At 41.3% G+C, this 16,173-nt stretch overlaps 2 long non-coding RNA genes across 2 annotated transcripts in view; one reads left to right on the top strand and one right to left on the bottom strand.

Moving 5' to 3' along the window:
* LOC142826450 (uncharacterized) overlaps positions 1-16,173 on the top strand; it is a 132,284-nt gene that overhangs the window by 20,861 nt on the left and 95,250 nt on the right. The window contains exon 2 of the long non-coding RNA XR_012900571.1: positions 14,490-14,538. This is a non-coding gene — a long non-coding RNA (uncharacterized LOC142826450). The remainder of the gene's footprint in view (positions 1-14,489; positions 14,539-16,173) is intronic.
* On the bottom strand, positions 4,135-11,772 carry LOC112545235 (uncharacterized). Its single transcript, XR_003088699.2, has 3 exons — positions 11,534-11,772; positions 6,702-6,949; positions 4,135-4,726 (listed from the first exon to the last, which is right to left on the bottom strand). It is a non-coding gene; the product is annotated as an uncharacterized LOC112545235 (long non-coding RNA).

Genomic DNA, 16,173 nt, shown 5'->3' with positions numbered 1-16,173 from the left:
ACGCTTGGGGTTCTTAAGTTGAATCTGTATGTAAGTCAGAACTGGCGGTCAGTTTCAGCAGCGGCTGAATCTGGACGCCAGTTCCGACTTACATACAGATTCAACTTAAGAACAAACCTACAGTCCCTATCTTGTACCCGGGGACTGCCTGTACTGTATTCTGAGTGAATGGATTTTTGCTGGCAATTTATCATGGATAGAATAGATCTGCTGCTGCTGCATATGATGTCCATAAACTTTTAAAAAGTGGTCAATGCTATTTTATTTTTCTTCAGAACAAATTCATTTTAACTAGACACTGCATCCTTCTGTCTGTGCATTATAATAATGAAGTGTAGATGACCTTTTCGAGCTTCCTTGGAAATATAACTGTAAAGGAAGAATGAACTTCACTGAACACTAAGACAATTGACTAAGTGCTAAATGAGTGAATGATTAAGCATTGTATGTTTCATGAGGCATAAAGGATATGATGACAAAGGGTTCTGGGGTCGGCAGGTCCCCGTCTAGACTACCGCGCTGTGCCGACACGGCGGCCATTTTGATGTAATGAAGTGGCGACTATTTAAATTGCCGCTTCATTTCCCTTTGTCGTCCTGCCTCTTCTACGTGGCTCCGTCGATGGAGCCATGTAGTCTAGACACACCCCAAGAGACCTTTAAATATCTTGCCACTACAGGCTTCTGATGAAAACTCCTTAAGGTCACAGACTTATTGAATTTAGTCAGTACGCTACTACTACCCAAATGCAAAAAGCCAGGAAGAAGCTTTTGGGAACTTGGGAACTTCTCCCTGTGGGGTAACTCTAAGCTCTTAACCCTCCCTTAGGAAAGAGTCTAAAACAAACTGTAATCTCTTAATAGCTGACCTTCAGTTCAGGCACCTGGACACAGAACATTCTGCCTTCTAGGACACAGGAATCAAATCATAATCTTAAAGAGGTGATTTTATTAACAAAACAAAGAACACATACTTAGAAAAGCCTACTTGGTTGCTAGGTATAGAGAAATTAAAAAAAAAAAAGGTTAAAGAATAGAGAATTGCTTCTCTTGGGTTCAGTTTCAGTGTACGGAGGGGTTTAGCACAGAGGAGTTTAACCAAACTAAAAACAAAGAAACAAACAACCTGATCGCGTCTAACTAAACATTTCCTGTTCTTCTTACATCTGTTGCTCCAAAGTTTAAGTTTCTTTCCTTAGACATGGATATCGCTGGGACATCCATGCCTTATTTTTGCTCAGTCTGTTTTCTCTCCCACCTCCTGCTCTGACTCAGGGTATGGCTAGACTGCGAGGATCTATCGGAAGAAGATACACAAAATGCGGACCACATTTTGTGTATCTTTTCCCGATACTTTTGTGGGAAGAGGCTTTTCCAAAATTTGGCCCCTCTAGACTGGTCCAAATTTTGGAAAAAAAACTTTCTTTCAAAAGCCTCCTTCTTCCTTGTGGAAGAAGGAATACAGGGTATTCCAACAGAGCGCGTTTGCTCTTCTGCAAAAAAAGTGGAAGAGCAAACGAATTCTCTGGACGCGGATCCCTACGGTCTAGCTGTGCCCTCTCATACAAAAGGAAAACTGAAGCTGGAAAAAACTTGTTTCATTTCAAACTTAGCCCACTCTCTTCCCAGTGGCTCTCCTGGCTCCAGGCCAACACTTCCTACATACCCACTGTTCTGGTTTTAACCCTTTACAGACAACTTAGTTATTGAATGCTGTGATATCGGGAAAGGGGCAGTACCCCTTCCACCCATCACAGAAGTTTAGTAAATTACGTATATTTTAAAAGTTGAAAATGAAACTTAGTTTTACCTTTAATATAGTGTTAAATCGGTGCTCAGGTTATATAGGTTTCTTCTGTAGAAATGAAAATTAAGTATATTTGGTAGTTTCACCTATGCCAGACAGGAGTGGGACTAATGACCTGCTCCTGAAAAAAACAAACTTATTATGGAGACCTACATTACTACTCAGTAAATTCAATCCAACTCAACTGAATTCAAATAGACCAGGAAAAGACAGAGGATGGCACAAAGTGACAAAACCTGGAATGAAGCTACTCCACTGATGAATTTTCTGTCTACCAAAACTGATATATGGAATGTGCAGATACTATATTAGCCTGGTAAAATAGTCAAAGAAAGAAAAGAGAGACAGATATATATTAGACTTATGTGAAATGAGATGGGTAACATAAGGTCAGATAATCTTATCAGCAGAATATATCCTACTGTTTGGGCTACTGAATGCCAGTGACGTGCACAGAGATGATATGGGTCTGATACGATCAAGGAGGGCAGCCAAAATCCTGAGAGAATGACCATCAATTTGGATTATAACACCACAATTTACATCAGACTTCCAGAAAGTGTCCTTTATGTAATGTTATTCTCCAACAAATCAAGCTAAGAGGAAAAAAAATACACACACATTAAATAGCAACCCCATCTATCATCATGGAAATGACAAAATAGAATGAGAGTCACCATTTTTTGGAAATTCATATAAAGCCTTTGACAATTCATATAAAGCCTTTGACAAAGTACACAGAAGTAGTTATACCACTATGGAATCCTTTAAACTTGTCAACCTTATTCAGAGGTTCTGTGAAATACACATGCCTAGTAATACATAACAGAAAACTAAGACATTTGAGATTACTGTGGGCCACAAAAAGATGTCTCATGTTCCCCATGATCTTTTCAGTTGTAGCAGATTGGGTAATGAGAGCACACAGAATAACCAGTAAACTTTCACACAGAAGTTAGAGGACCTTAACTTTGCAGGTGACATCAACTTGCGCTCTTTTAACCAAAGAGATGTGAAATCCAAAACAGATAACTGGAGCCCTAAAAATCTGTGGATAACTGCTTTATATCTGTGGACCATGAGTGATATCAACAAGAGCCTTTCAGATGGCCAGTCAGGAAGCCCTCTTGTCCATTTTTGCGATTAAAAAATAGAAATCTTGCAGCAAAATGTATATTTCCCTGCAGAAAGTTTTAGACTGGAGAAAAGGGCACTTTTCCTTGGAAAAATCATTCAGACAAAAATTATCAACAAGCTGCATGGATTAGGCTTATTGAAGCCTTGTCTGACTAGTCAGGTTTAGATCAGACTGTCCTGTCAGAGGTTGGGGGTGTAGTTTTCTTTCAGCTGACCAGCTCTTTGAGCAGGGGGAGAGTCTGGTAAGCTTGTTACATCAATGTATATCAGATTCCGCTTTGTGTTGCAGTTTTCTCCCTTTCTGCTAATCAGAAGCTAAAAACTGTAGAGGGAAAATCTTCTGTCCCCCCCCCCCCCACTATCCAAAACTGAAAATTGAATGTGGTGAGGGAGAGGCCGATGTATCTGCCCTGTTCCCATGTCTATGCTTCCAGCTGCTCCCTAGGTTTGCTGTTCAGCTTGCTTTCATAATCCTGTTTTCACAGTCCCTACCTAGCCTTTTAACTGGGCTGGGTAGGTGGCTTGGGAGATTGAATAAAAGGCTCAGTTTCAGGTTGTCTCCTAAGCACTTGTCTGAATCTCATGCTTTTCTGGAACCTCAGACAGGGCAATTGAGATTGCATCAAAGGCCCTCACTTTGGCAGAAAGCTTTTTGCTTCCCCTCACCTGTTGAACAGTTCTTTAGCAATGACTGCTCAAAAGTACTGAAAGTCAGTTCTCCAAGAGGAATAGGAGTCAGCCCACACTAAGGCCGTGTCCAGACTCAGGGGTTTTTTCGGGAAAAGTAGCCTTTTCCCGAAAAAACTTCCCCTGCGTCCAGACTCAAGCCGCGTTCTTTCGAAATTATTTCGAAAGAACGCGGCTTTTCTTTCAATGGCGGTAAACTTCGTTTCACGAGGAAGAACGCCTTCCTTCGAAAGTTCCTCTTTCGAAGGAAGGCGTTCTTCAATGTAAAGAGGCCGTCTTCGAAAGAGAGCATCCAGACTCGCTGGGTGCTCTCTTTCGAAAAAGCGGATTTCTCTTTCGAAAGATCCGCCTGCAGTCTAGACGCGATCTTTCGAAAGAGGCTCTTTCGAAAGATGCTTTCGAAAGAGCCTCTTTTGAAAGAAGCCTGCAGTCTAGACATAGCCTAAGAGTGAAGCAAGAAACCCTGCACAACAGTCAGGTTGGGAAGAGGAAGTAAAAGGCTGGGGAAACTTATGGAGGAAAAATTTGGGAGTCTGGGAGGGGAGTGAAACAGGCAACTCTGATTTGATAGCAGTAGTGTTATGCAAATGAGCAGAGTGTGTTAATCAAATATGTATACATAGCATTAGTTCATTTGCATAAAATCTAGTTCATTTGCATACAGCCTTAGCAGCTATGTTTTACTCAAGCAGTTTGAATTGGCAGCAGTAACACTAACTCCAAACATTAAAAAGTCATGTCATCGTAAGACTTGATACTGACTTTTTAAAATTGTGGAGTTTATTTATTTGCCTTGTTTTTTTAAACTGCTTGTGTTCACTTTTAAGCTTCCATCTGTAATTATGAGGCTTTAAACTTTTTTTTTTTAAACAAAAAGTAAGACTTCTTAATCACGTAACTCCTAAAGGTTTGTGATTTGAGAAAAATACTAAATATTGTGAGTTGGCAACACTGAGAAGTGAAAGCCTTTCCATTTTCTGTTTTTGCTAGTAGCTATGTCTGAATGGGTTTCTGAAAATTACATTTATTATTTTATTGGCGGAAATTACAAGCCAGAATCCTTATTCATAATATGGTTCCTCCCTGATCACTGCACCTGTGGAAAAATGTTAGATGTGTTTGTTAACATGATTTAACGTATTAACACCATTGAAGCACTAATGTATACTAATCTTCACAATCCACTACAATAAAGATGATAGAAAAATAGCTCTATGAATATACTTGGATGACCTGAGTGGGTAAAAACAATAAGGCATGCAGTCCAAAAAGAAAAATATTGTGATAACTGAGATAAGATTAGAGAAACGTGGGCTGTTTTTCCTAGAATTTGGGATGGAAATGAAGAGATGCAATCTGAATATTTCAGAGACCACCAAATTTTGCTATTGGCACTATTGAGTTGGATATATCAGAGGCAAGAGGGAAGTAATGCCAATATAACTGGTGACAAAATGGGAGAAAAGGAATAAGGTTACAACAAAAACCTCTGGAGGGCAAGTCCTGTTCATACAAACCTGAAAAAAAAATCACACAACTGAGTATTTTTATAACAAATTACATGTTAGATTTTGCCTCCTTGTTCTGTGGGGTGGGAGTTAAGGAATAAGGTAAAGAAGGATCAGGTGATATTGCAGTCCTGCATGTAAACAAATGAACTACAATAATAAAAATGAATGCTCTCCCCTTCCCCCCCCGATTTTGCAACTTCAAGCTTCATAAAAATAACATACATAAGTACATAAGAATGGCCATACTGGGTCAAACCAAAGGTCCATCTAACCCAGTATCCTGTCTTCCAACAGTGGCCAATGCCAGATGTCCCAGAGGGAGTGAACAGAACAGGTAATCGTCAAGTGATTCCTCTCCTGTAATCCATCTTCAGCCACTAACAAACAGAGCCTAGGGACACCATTCCTACCCATCCTGGCTAATAGTCCTGTGGTGAGCCCTGCTTGTCAGCCGTGCTGTCTGGCGATCTGCGCATGCGCAGATTGCCCAAACCCGGCTCTTCTGGGTTGCAATCTACTTGCCATGGGCGAGTAGATTGTATTATTTGTCGAGCCCTGCTAATAGTAATTGATGGAACTAACCTCCATGAATTTATCTAGTTCTTTTTTGAACCCTGTTAAAGTCCTGGTCTTCACAACATCCTCAGGCAAGGAGTTCCACAGATAGACTATGCGCTGTGTGAAGAACTTCCTTTTATTTGTTTTAAACCTGCTGCCCACTAGTTTCATTTGGTGGCCCCTACTTCTTATATTATGGGAACAAGTAAATAACTTTTCCTTATTCACTTTCTCCACACCACTCATGATTTTATGGACCTGTCCCATATCTCCCCTTAGTGTCCTCTTTTCTAAGATGAAAAGTCCCAGTCTTTTCAGTCTCTCTTTATATGGGACCCATTCCAAACCCCTAATAATTTTTGTCGCCCTTTTCTGAACCTTTTCCAGTGCCAGTATATCTGTTTTGAGATGAGGCAACCACATCTATCTTATTCTCTGTCCCTTTTTAATGATGCCTGACATTGTTTGCTTTTTTGACTGCTGCTGCACACTGAGAGGATGTTTTCAGAGAACTGTCCACAGTTCTCAAGAGATCTCTCTCGAGTAGTTATAGTTAAATTAGTCCCCATCATATTGTATGTATAATTGGGATTATTTTTTCAATGTGCATTACTTTACATTAATCAACATTAAATTTCATTAGCCATTCTGTTGCCCAATCGCTTAGTTTGGTGAGATCTTTTTGAAGCTCTTCTCAGTCTACTTTGATCTTAACTATTTTGAACAGTTTAGTATCATCTGCAAATTTTGCCACCTCGTTATTGACCCCTTTCTCCAGATCACTTATAAATAGGTTGAATAGGCTTGGTCCCAGTACAGACTTTTGGGGGACACCACTTGTTAATTCTCTCCATTTTGAAAACTTACCATTCATTCCTACCTTTTGTTTCCTTTTTAACTACAGTAGAGTCTTGATTATCCGACCTAAATGGGACCGGAGGATGGTCAGATAAAGGAAATGTCGGATAATACAGAAAATTATTTTAATACAGTAATTAATACCTTGCGAGGTCCAGTTCTATTCCTCCTGAATCCGCTGCCTTGACCAGCCCAAACGGGAGTAAGATCCAGGGCTCTGCCTTGCAGTGGGAACACAGTGCTCGCTCTGCACCACTCTATGTCCCCTAGCGATGATGTGACGCAGGGCAAGGTGCTTGCCGCTTTCTTCAGAAACAGGAAAAAAGCTGACGGCAAATTCTTCAGCCACAAGAGGAAGCTGCAGACCTTCCAACCAGAGCTCCTGCCCAGCCCTGGAACAGGGAAAGCAATGTCATTGTCCAGCGTCCCTTGCTGTAACGGGTGGCACATTGGATAACACGGAATGTCAGATAAACGAAGGTTGGATAATCGAGACTTTACTGTAGTTATCAATCCATAAGAGGACCTTCCCTCTTATCCCATAACAGCTTACTTTACTTAAGAGATTTTGGTGAGGGACCTTGTGAAAGGCTTTCTGGAAATCTAAGTATGCTATATCCACTGGATTCCCCTTGTCCATGTTTGTTGACTCCTTCAAAGAACTCTAATAGATTAGTAAGGCATGATTTCCCTTTACAGAAACCATATTGACTTTTCCCCAACAAATTATGTTCATTTGTGTGTCTGACAATTTTGTTCTTTACTGTAGTTCAGGGGTGGGAAAAAGGGCCTCCATAGGCCAGATCTGACCCACCAAGTGAGTTGATCCAGCCTGTGGAGGCCCTACTGCTCCCCCTGCCCAAGGCCAATCAGGACCTGGGGGTCAGGGGAAGCGTGTGAAGTCTCCTACTGCCCTGCCTTTGCCCTGCAAGAAGTGTGTGGAGCTTAGAAGTGCGGCATGCTCCTGGCAGGACAGGAGGAGACTTTAAGCGCTCCCCCCACCTCCAAGCCCAGATTGGCCTGGGGATAGGGGAGGAGTGAATGAAGTCTCCTCCTTCCCTGTGAGAGGTGCGGCACTTCCAAGCACTGCATGCTTTTTGCAGGACGGGGCAGGGTGGGAGGAGACTTTATGTACTCCCCCTACCCTCAGGCCAATCAGGGCTCGGGGGTGGGGGAGAAGCGCATGAAGTCTCCTCCCACCTTGCAAGGCACTAAGAACTTAAAGTCAACCACTGAGCAGCAGCTGGTGGTTCACTCTAAATGCGATGCTCCCTTGCAGAGCTGGGGCAGGGAGCATGAGACTTCAAGTGCTCCCCCTCCCCAGGCCCTGATTGACCTGGAGGCAGCAGGGGAGGAGCATGGGAATTCTCCTCTCACTGCCAGGGCATGGGTATCTAGAGGGAACTGCCAGCTGTTCAGAACTGCTGGTGGTTCTCTTTGGGAGGGGGGGTCTTTGCATGCTCTCCCACCCCCAGACCAATTAGGGTCTGTGGGTGAGGAAACTCAGAAGTGTCCTGGCCCCGCCCCTTCCACCTGAGGTCCTGCCCCTTCTGGGGCAGCTTGGAGCAACTTCAAAAATTTCTGAAGTGGCTTCCGGTCAAAAATTATTACCCACCCAGGCTGTAGTTTCAACTAATTTGCCCTGTACTGACATTAGACTTACTGGTCTGTAATTGCCAAAATCATCTCTAGAGCCCTTTTAGATTATTAGCGTCACATTAGCTATCTTCCAGTCATTAGGCACAGAAGTTGATTTAAAGAATAGGTTACAAATCACAGTTAATAATTCTGCAATTTCCAATTTGAGTTATTTCAGAATTCTTGGGTGAATGCCATCTGGTTCCAGTGTATTGTTACTGTTAAGTATTGTTGATAATCCACAGCGCTTCCCATGGCTCAAACGGCGAACTAGAGCCAATGGGAGCCGCGAGAGTCTGTGGCTGCGGCTCCGGTAAGTAAACACACTGAAGCGTCTCATTAACAGGTTTTTCAAAGTGATTCCCAAAACCACTTTGAGAAACACGGATCTAAATGGTCATATTTTAATTGGATAATATCGTGTTTAAAAACACATTAAACCACTAAGGCTACGTCTAGACTGCAAGCCTCTTTTGAAAGAGGCTTTTTCAAAAGATGAGGCTTTTTTGAAAGTATCTTTCGAAAAAGAGTGTCTAGACTGCAACCAGTACTTTTGAAAAAGCAAGCTGCTTTTCCGAAAGAGAGCACCCAGGCAGTCTGGATGCTCTCTTTCGAAAAAGCACAGTTTGCATTACATAGCGCCTTTTTTTGAAAGAGCACTTTTGAAAAAAGGTGTTATTCCTCGTGAAATGAGAAGTACCAACGTCGAAAGAAAAGTCGCGTTCTTTCGGTTTAATTTCGAAAGAACGCAGCTGTAGTCTAGACGCAGGTGAAGTTTTTTTCGAAAAAAGGCTACTTTTTTCGAAAAAACCCTGCAGTCTAGACACAGCCTTAGAGAAATACTGAGACATCATGATAATACATTGGCTATGCTTCCTTGTAGTACAAATGGCATTTAAAACTATGATAAAAACAGCAACCTAATTGGAAGAGAAGAGGTGGGATGTAAAAAGAAAGTATCTTTTTTTACAGAATCTAAGCAAAAAAACTATAAGGTTCATTTTGGCTATGGTTTTGTTGTTGGTAAGTAGGTCAGATTCTGTGGTTATGGAAATGTTATAAATACCTAGATAGAAAATATAAATCAGGAGACTCTTGGATTGTTAATATTAGGTCAGATATGGCTAGTTCTGCACAGATGAGCAGTGGTATAGAGAGAGAAAGGTACCTAGGCCCCTGAGAGCCATGGACAGTCAGGGAGCTCTAGAGATTGAGTGTTTGGGGTCTGTTTGTGGCTCACAGTAGCCTGTGGGGAAAGCACTTCCTCTCTCCAATAGAATGGTTTTAGGGAAGCCTCCACAAGAGTTTTAGTTGTGGATATAATGAAATTTTCCTTCTCTGTGGGATTTTCCTTTTTGGATAAGGCAAGCGTATCCTGTACCAGTGATGGGTAATCTGTGGCTTATGAATTGTATTCTGCTCATCAAGGTAATCTGCTGGTGGGCCATGATAGTTTGTTTACATTAAGCATTCTCTGACGCAGCCTCCTTCTAATCCAAGTGGTTGCAGTTTGCTGTTCCCTGCCAAATGAGAGCTGTGGGAAGTACCAGGCCACAGGGAGGTGGGCTTCAGGTTGCCCAGCTCTGCCCTATATAAAAAATCAGTGATTTGGCTCCCTATGTTGCTGGGATAAAATGTTCCTGGGATAAAATGTATTCTACTTACACTTGACTTTTGCATATTTGGAGAATTGGCTAATGTCACAACTTATGTAATGCCTGGAAAGCCTGATGTGCTTAAGGCTTTCTCATTTCAAAGTCTGTTTATACACTAATTAAATGGAAAGGTATTTTCAGGGAATTGATTTTTTTTATATTCAACAACCTAAAATCTCATAGGGTATGTCTACACTACCCCGCTAGTTCGAACTAGCGGGGTAATGTATGCATACCGAACGTGCAAATGAAGCCAGGGATTTGAATTTCCCGGGCTTCATTTGCATAAGCTGGCCGGCGCCATTTTTAAATGCCGGCTTGTTCGAACCCCGTGCCGCGCGGCTACACGCGGCACGGGCTAGATAGTTTGGAATGGCTTGCTAGTTCGAACTATCTAGCCCGTGCCGCGTGTAGCCGCGCGGCACGGGGTTCGAACAAGCCGGCATTTAAAAATGGCGCCGGCCGGCTTATGCAAATGAAGCCCGGGAAATTCAAATCCCTGGCTTCATTTGCACGATCGGTATGCATACATTACCCCGCTAGTTTGAACTAGCGGGGTAGTGTAGACATACCCATAGCTTTTACTCTGACCTCAACTGCTCACATGCTTGGTTTAAGAAGCTTGTAGGCATAGTTTCAGTTTGTGCTAGAATACTTCCTACAACATGAGAACAAAGAAAGTATTTATGGATAAGTCTTGCACAAGAATATTTTACTTCTTATCATGGCTATAAACCTAAATGTAAAGGGAGAAGTCATGTTGTTCAGAAGACGAGTGACAGGATCATGTTCAGACCTAAAAGGTACAGGTCAGGATTCCAAGTGAGATGCTGTGGCTAAAAGAGCTAATGCGGTCCTTGGATTCATCAATGAGGAGTTAAAAATAGGGAGGTTATATTACCTCATATATTTGTCATTGGAGTGACTGCTACTAGAATGTTGTCTTGTTCTGCTGTCTATAGTTCATGAAGGAAGTTGATAAATTGCTGATGGTTTAGAGAACCAAAGTGAGAATTCTTCAATGTATTAGACAAAGGTATAACAAGATTCAAGATGGCTAGAAGCTAAAACCAGAAAACTTCAGACTGGAAATAAGGAACACATTTTTAGCAGTGAGGGTAATTAACCGTAGGCACAACTTCAAAGGTTATGGTGAATTTTCCATTTCTGGAAAAATGAAGACTGGATATTTTTCCAAAAGAGAAATTAAAGTTCAAATTGGAATTAGTCCAGATAAGTCCTATGGCCTGTGTTACACAGGAGGACAGACTAGATCATCATAAAAGGGACTGTCTTGGAATCTATGGTTCACTGAAAAAAAAAAGTTTGTGTATATTGCAGTCACTAACAGTACAAAACATGGCCATTTGACCTTTTTGTCAGCCCTCAAGGTCTTTACCAATATGTAACTGGTGACCATAGCCACCTGTATATGTTCCTGGATAACATTCTAATCAAAGCCATGAACAAAAAAGCAGATCACAATGCTACAGGTTGTACCGTGGAGTTGCTTCAGGCATATGTTCTTGTGATAAACAGCAAGAAGAGCCCTCTGGACCTTTCCACAAACAGAGCTCACCTGATAGTGGATAGACACATGAGGAGAGATGTGAGAACATTTTTAGAACCCAAAATCCATGCTCACAAAAAACCAAAGATGGTCCATAATCTAGGCCTTCTTACCTAAAGTATTGGAATGACTGCACATGTTAAACTCCACATCAGATATCTCAGAAGTTTGCTGATGAAAGTGCGGAACTCCTTACTTGAACACATGCAAGATCAGGTGCTAGTTCCAATCCAGGTATTGGAATTCCTTAGATGGGCAGCCCCAGGGACATTCTCATCGGTCTTCCTATCTGCTATCCAGACCCTCAGTATACATGATGGATGCCATCCTATAGGCTAGAGAGTGTGGGCTACAGAACATTGTTGGAACATGCAACTCAATAGAGTGCAATGAGATCATCGCTGTTTGGAAGTCACAATGAAGTTGGCACTCTGAAAATGCCAGAACCAACTTGGACATGAGCATATCCTGGTCCAGTCAGACAACACTACCATGGCAGCATACAGCTACAATTAAAGGGGAACAGAAATCTTGATCCTACATTCCAAACAATGAAAATAGAATGGGCAGAGGAGAACTTAGTATTCATAAGCACAATATACTAATGCAAAAAGCAACACTAATGCAGAAAGCACATCTCCTCAGCAGTTGTTCAGTGAAGAATTCAAAATGGGGTGTGGATCAAGAAATCTTTCACACGATCTTACAGATATTTGGTCTCTTATAGATCTGTCCTCCAGTCACAAGAACAGCAAGTATTAGCACAATACTTTAACAGGGAAGTAGATTTCAGATCACTAGGAGAGATGCATCTGCACATAGGTGGCTGTATTCAGTCCCACCACTTTAGCTTGTGGAGAAGGTGATTCAAAAGACGAGACAAGAGAAAGCAAGATTTTCCTAGCTCCATAGTGGCTGAGGAAACCAAAGCTTACATTAGATTGGTATTGTAACCCTACTATGTCTACCTTTGAGACTCGACATCCTTTACCAGGGTCGCATTCTCTATCCAGATCCAGACACCTATAACTGACATTGCATTGGATTTATACTTCAAGATGATTTTGACTCTGACTTGTTGATGGGCTTAAATACTAAAGGCCTATTTCTCCATCTGGGTATGGTTCAGCAGTTAAGCAGGCAGAAATCGCAACAGCACTCTAATCCCAGCTATTTTAGAATTCCTTAAGGACAGTATGTAAGAGAGGGTGTTAGCCACTAACAGTATCTTATATTCTCAATTTCTTTAGCTGAAAAATTTCAATTGTCAAGATTTTTCAGAGAAGTCAAATTGTCTAAACCTGTGGTCAGACATTTCTTTCCTAAGTGGTGTTAAGTCCTACCACCCATCTCTTTGAACTATTAACAGAGAATTGTTAACTTGGTCTTTTACATTTGCTTGATGTGTCTCAAAGTTAGTGGCTCCAGCCATGCATGAACCACATTATGTGTTCAGTGATGATAGAGACGCCAGAATATTTCTCAAACAGGAATTCCTATACCTCACAAGAACTGATTTTTCCCATTATTCTGTCAAATCCATATCCTACAGAAAATCTGTGAGGCGGTCTGGATATGGATTGCTACATAGAGTACTAGAGTTCCACTTTGAGCATATTGAATCAATGAGAAGATCAGGCTTATTTGTGTTTTCACTGAAATGCCAAGGTCTTCAGGTAGACAAACTGTCCTGGCCAGTTGAATAAGCTATATATTTTGGATGTTTCCGAGGTCTCAGGCAAAACTGTTTCTGAAGGAATCACAGCACGCTCTGGGATCTGTACTAACTTTATTGGCAGAGAGAAACTGAACTCACTTGAGAAAATATGCAAGGCCGCAACATATTCTATCATCATTTATTCACTGCTTACCATTTCCCAATTGTCACAGAACAGGGGACACATTTCCTATCTGTGGAAAATTTCTTACCCAATATGCTATTTCAAAAGTCAAACATTCCCATGGAATTGTGGATTGAACAGAAGAGAATAAAGCTTATATTGAAGCAGTCAAGTCAAAATTATTGGCTTCTCTTCAGTCTCTCCTATGATTCACTTCCTTTGCAAATGTTTAGAAACTAAGTATTTTCCTCTTCACAGTACAGCTAGTGTCAGTAGGCTCTTTTTTGGAATAATCAAATTTCAACGAGCAGCAATATAGAGAAAGCAAAATCAGGGCCTAGCTTCTATCTGTGTCAAAAAATCACAACTGTGATCTTAATGATAATTCAGTTCAAGACTATTAGGAATCATTTGATGCATACATCATTGAGCTGAATGAATTCTGCCCTGGACTTTGCCCATCATGCCACCAGATGGTATTGGAGCAGGAGAATATTCTACAGCAACAGCAGGAGGATATTCTGCAATGGTGGCAGGGTGACAAGGTAGAAGAAAAGGCAGAGGCCAACCTGAAGGAACAAGAGGATCGGTTCCTGGATCCACCTATCTACCATTCAGTGGTGTTTCTAGGACTAGGAAATTGCCATGAATTTGTGGAAGGGGATTGTTGTGCAAACCTGGGATGACCAGCGGTGATGAAAACTTTAGAATTGAGAAGGGTATCTTTTTTTGAGATCTGTGCTGACCTGATTCTAGGGCTGCAGCAACAGTATAGCCATATGCATTGCCCCATACCTGTGGAGAAATAGATTGCTATTAATATCCACCTAGAATATTACTGGCCTGTAGCCAACCAATTTGATGTGGGGAAATCAAATGATCAGGGCAGTTCTCATACAGGTTTACTATGCTGTTGAAAAGGTGCTGTCTACCCAGCTTTATAAGCTGGTTAATGGTCAGAGAATTATTGATGGTTTTCAACGCATGAGGTTTCCAAACTGTATTGGGGCACTGGCCCCCATATAAAGAGGAGGCTGTCTCTGCTGCATTGTGTATCATCCATTTTATTGATAGTCTAATGTTGTTCCAGTGAGTATCCTGTGGCAAAATCCTGGCTTGCCTTTTTATATTCTATTTTGTCTTTTTTTGATCTTGGAAACCATCATTTGAGATGGTAATGCCAAGGCATGGAAAGTAATTGACATTCTTAATTTTCTACCATTTGTAGTGGTTGATTGGGCTGGTCGGAAGAGGACTTCAGTTTTTCCAGACTGATGGTGAGTCCAAACTGTTCAGTTGCCTCTGAGAATCTGTTATGGTTAAGCTGTAGTCATTGTTGTTATGACTGAGTAGAGTGCAATCGTTATCCTTAAAAAGGGCTTCATGTAAGAGTTGCTGACAGACTTCGGTCTTTGCACTAAGCCTTCAGAGACTGACGAGTGTGGCATCAATTTTGTACCTTAGATGTCCTTTTGAAGTTTGCAAGTTTTATATAAATTGGAACAGCTGTAGAGAGAACTAGCATGCACCCTTGTTTTGCCTCATTAGATATAAGAAGCCTCTAGAGAGGTCATTCTTAGTGAGTACTTGACCAGTTGTGTCTTTGTTGCCGCCAAATGTGGTGGGACAGGCAAACTTTTCTACAATTTTCCAGAGGCCGTTGTGGCTCAGTGGCAATTTTTTATATCAATAAAGACAACATATATGCATCCACATTTTGTTCAGAGGATTTTTCCTGAATCTGTCTTGCATCAATAATTGTGCTGGTCATGCTTAGAATTAGTTTAGAATCACTGTAGATCTCTGTTAGAAGATTCTCTGATACTGTTTCAAGAAGCTAATAGAGCAAAATAGGAGCAAGGATTTTACTACCTACAGATAACCCAGAAGCTCTCTGGTAGTTGACACAGTAAGAGTTGTTACCTTTATTTTTGTACAGTGGAGCAATTATTGCATTTTTTAAATCCTGGGATTTCTCAGTTTCCCATATGATCTTAGTAATTTTGTATAGAGAGTTGACATTTTAGAGGGTCTTTGGGCAGAAGGAGTTTTGCTGATGTGCCATTTTTGCCTGGTGATTTACCTCTCAATGAAATAATGCTGAACAGGTTAACACACACAATAGCAAAATTTAAGTCTCAGAATCATAGAACTGTAGGCCTGGAAGGGACCCCAAATATTCCATTAGTCCATCCCCCTGCACTGAGAGAGGGCCAAATATAAAATCCTGGAAAGGACCTTAAGATGTCATCTAGTCCAGTTCCCAGAACTCATGGCAGGACAAAATATTATCTAGTTCCTCCCTGACAGGTGTTTAACCTTCTTTTAAAAATCTCCAATAATACAGATTGTACAGTCTCCTTCAGCAATTTTTTCCAGTGCTTAATCATGTGTGGGATCTGGAATTTCTGTGAGCAGCCAGTGTCAAGGGATGGAAATTACAGGGGAACAATTTAAAGGGACTCAGGGACAAGAGAGCATCTATTACAAATCTCCAAGGCGAAGACAGGGTTAGTGTGGCCCAGAAAAGAGGAAGTGAGTTTTGCCCCATATACAGTATTTGTTAGTCTCTAAGGTGCCACAGGACTACTCATTTTTAAAGTTACAAACAAAAACGGCTACCACTCTGATGCCAGAAAAGAATATTTAAGTGGCTGAAAGGCTCGTGGTGTTAGGCACAGGCAAGATTCCATCACACCAGAGGCTCAGGATAACAGATTACTCAGTCTTGGGTAATTTGAGAACAGTCACAGCATCACCCAGTAATAAACTCAAAAAGTGGAATATATTCAAATTGGCTGTCTTTCAAACCTCAGAAGTAATTCTAGACAAAACCCAAAGATGGGTTGGTTTGGCAGGCGGTGATGAAATCAAGAAGATCCTCAAGGAAAAGAGTGATGGCTTTATGTCTT

This window comes from Pelodiscus sinensis, chromosome 1 (assembly GCF_049634645.1).
Source record: "Pelodiscus sinensis isolate JC-2024 chromosome 1, ASM4963464v1, whole genome shotgun sequence".
Taxonomy (NCBI): Eukaryota; Metazoa; Chordata; order Testudines; family Trionychidae; genus Pelodiscus; species Pelodiscus sinensis.
This window is presented reverse-complemented; position numbering and strand designations above follow the sequence as displayed.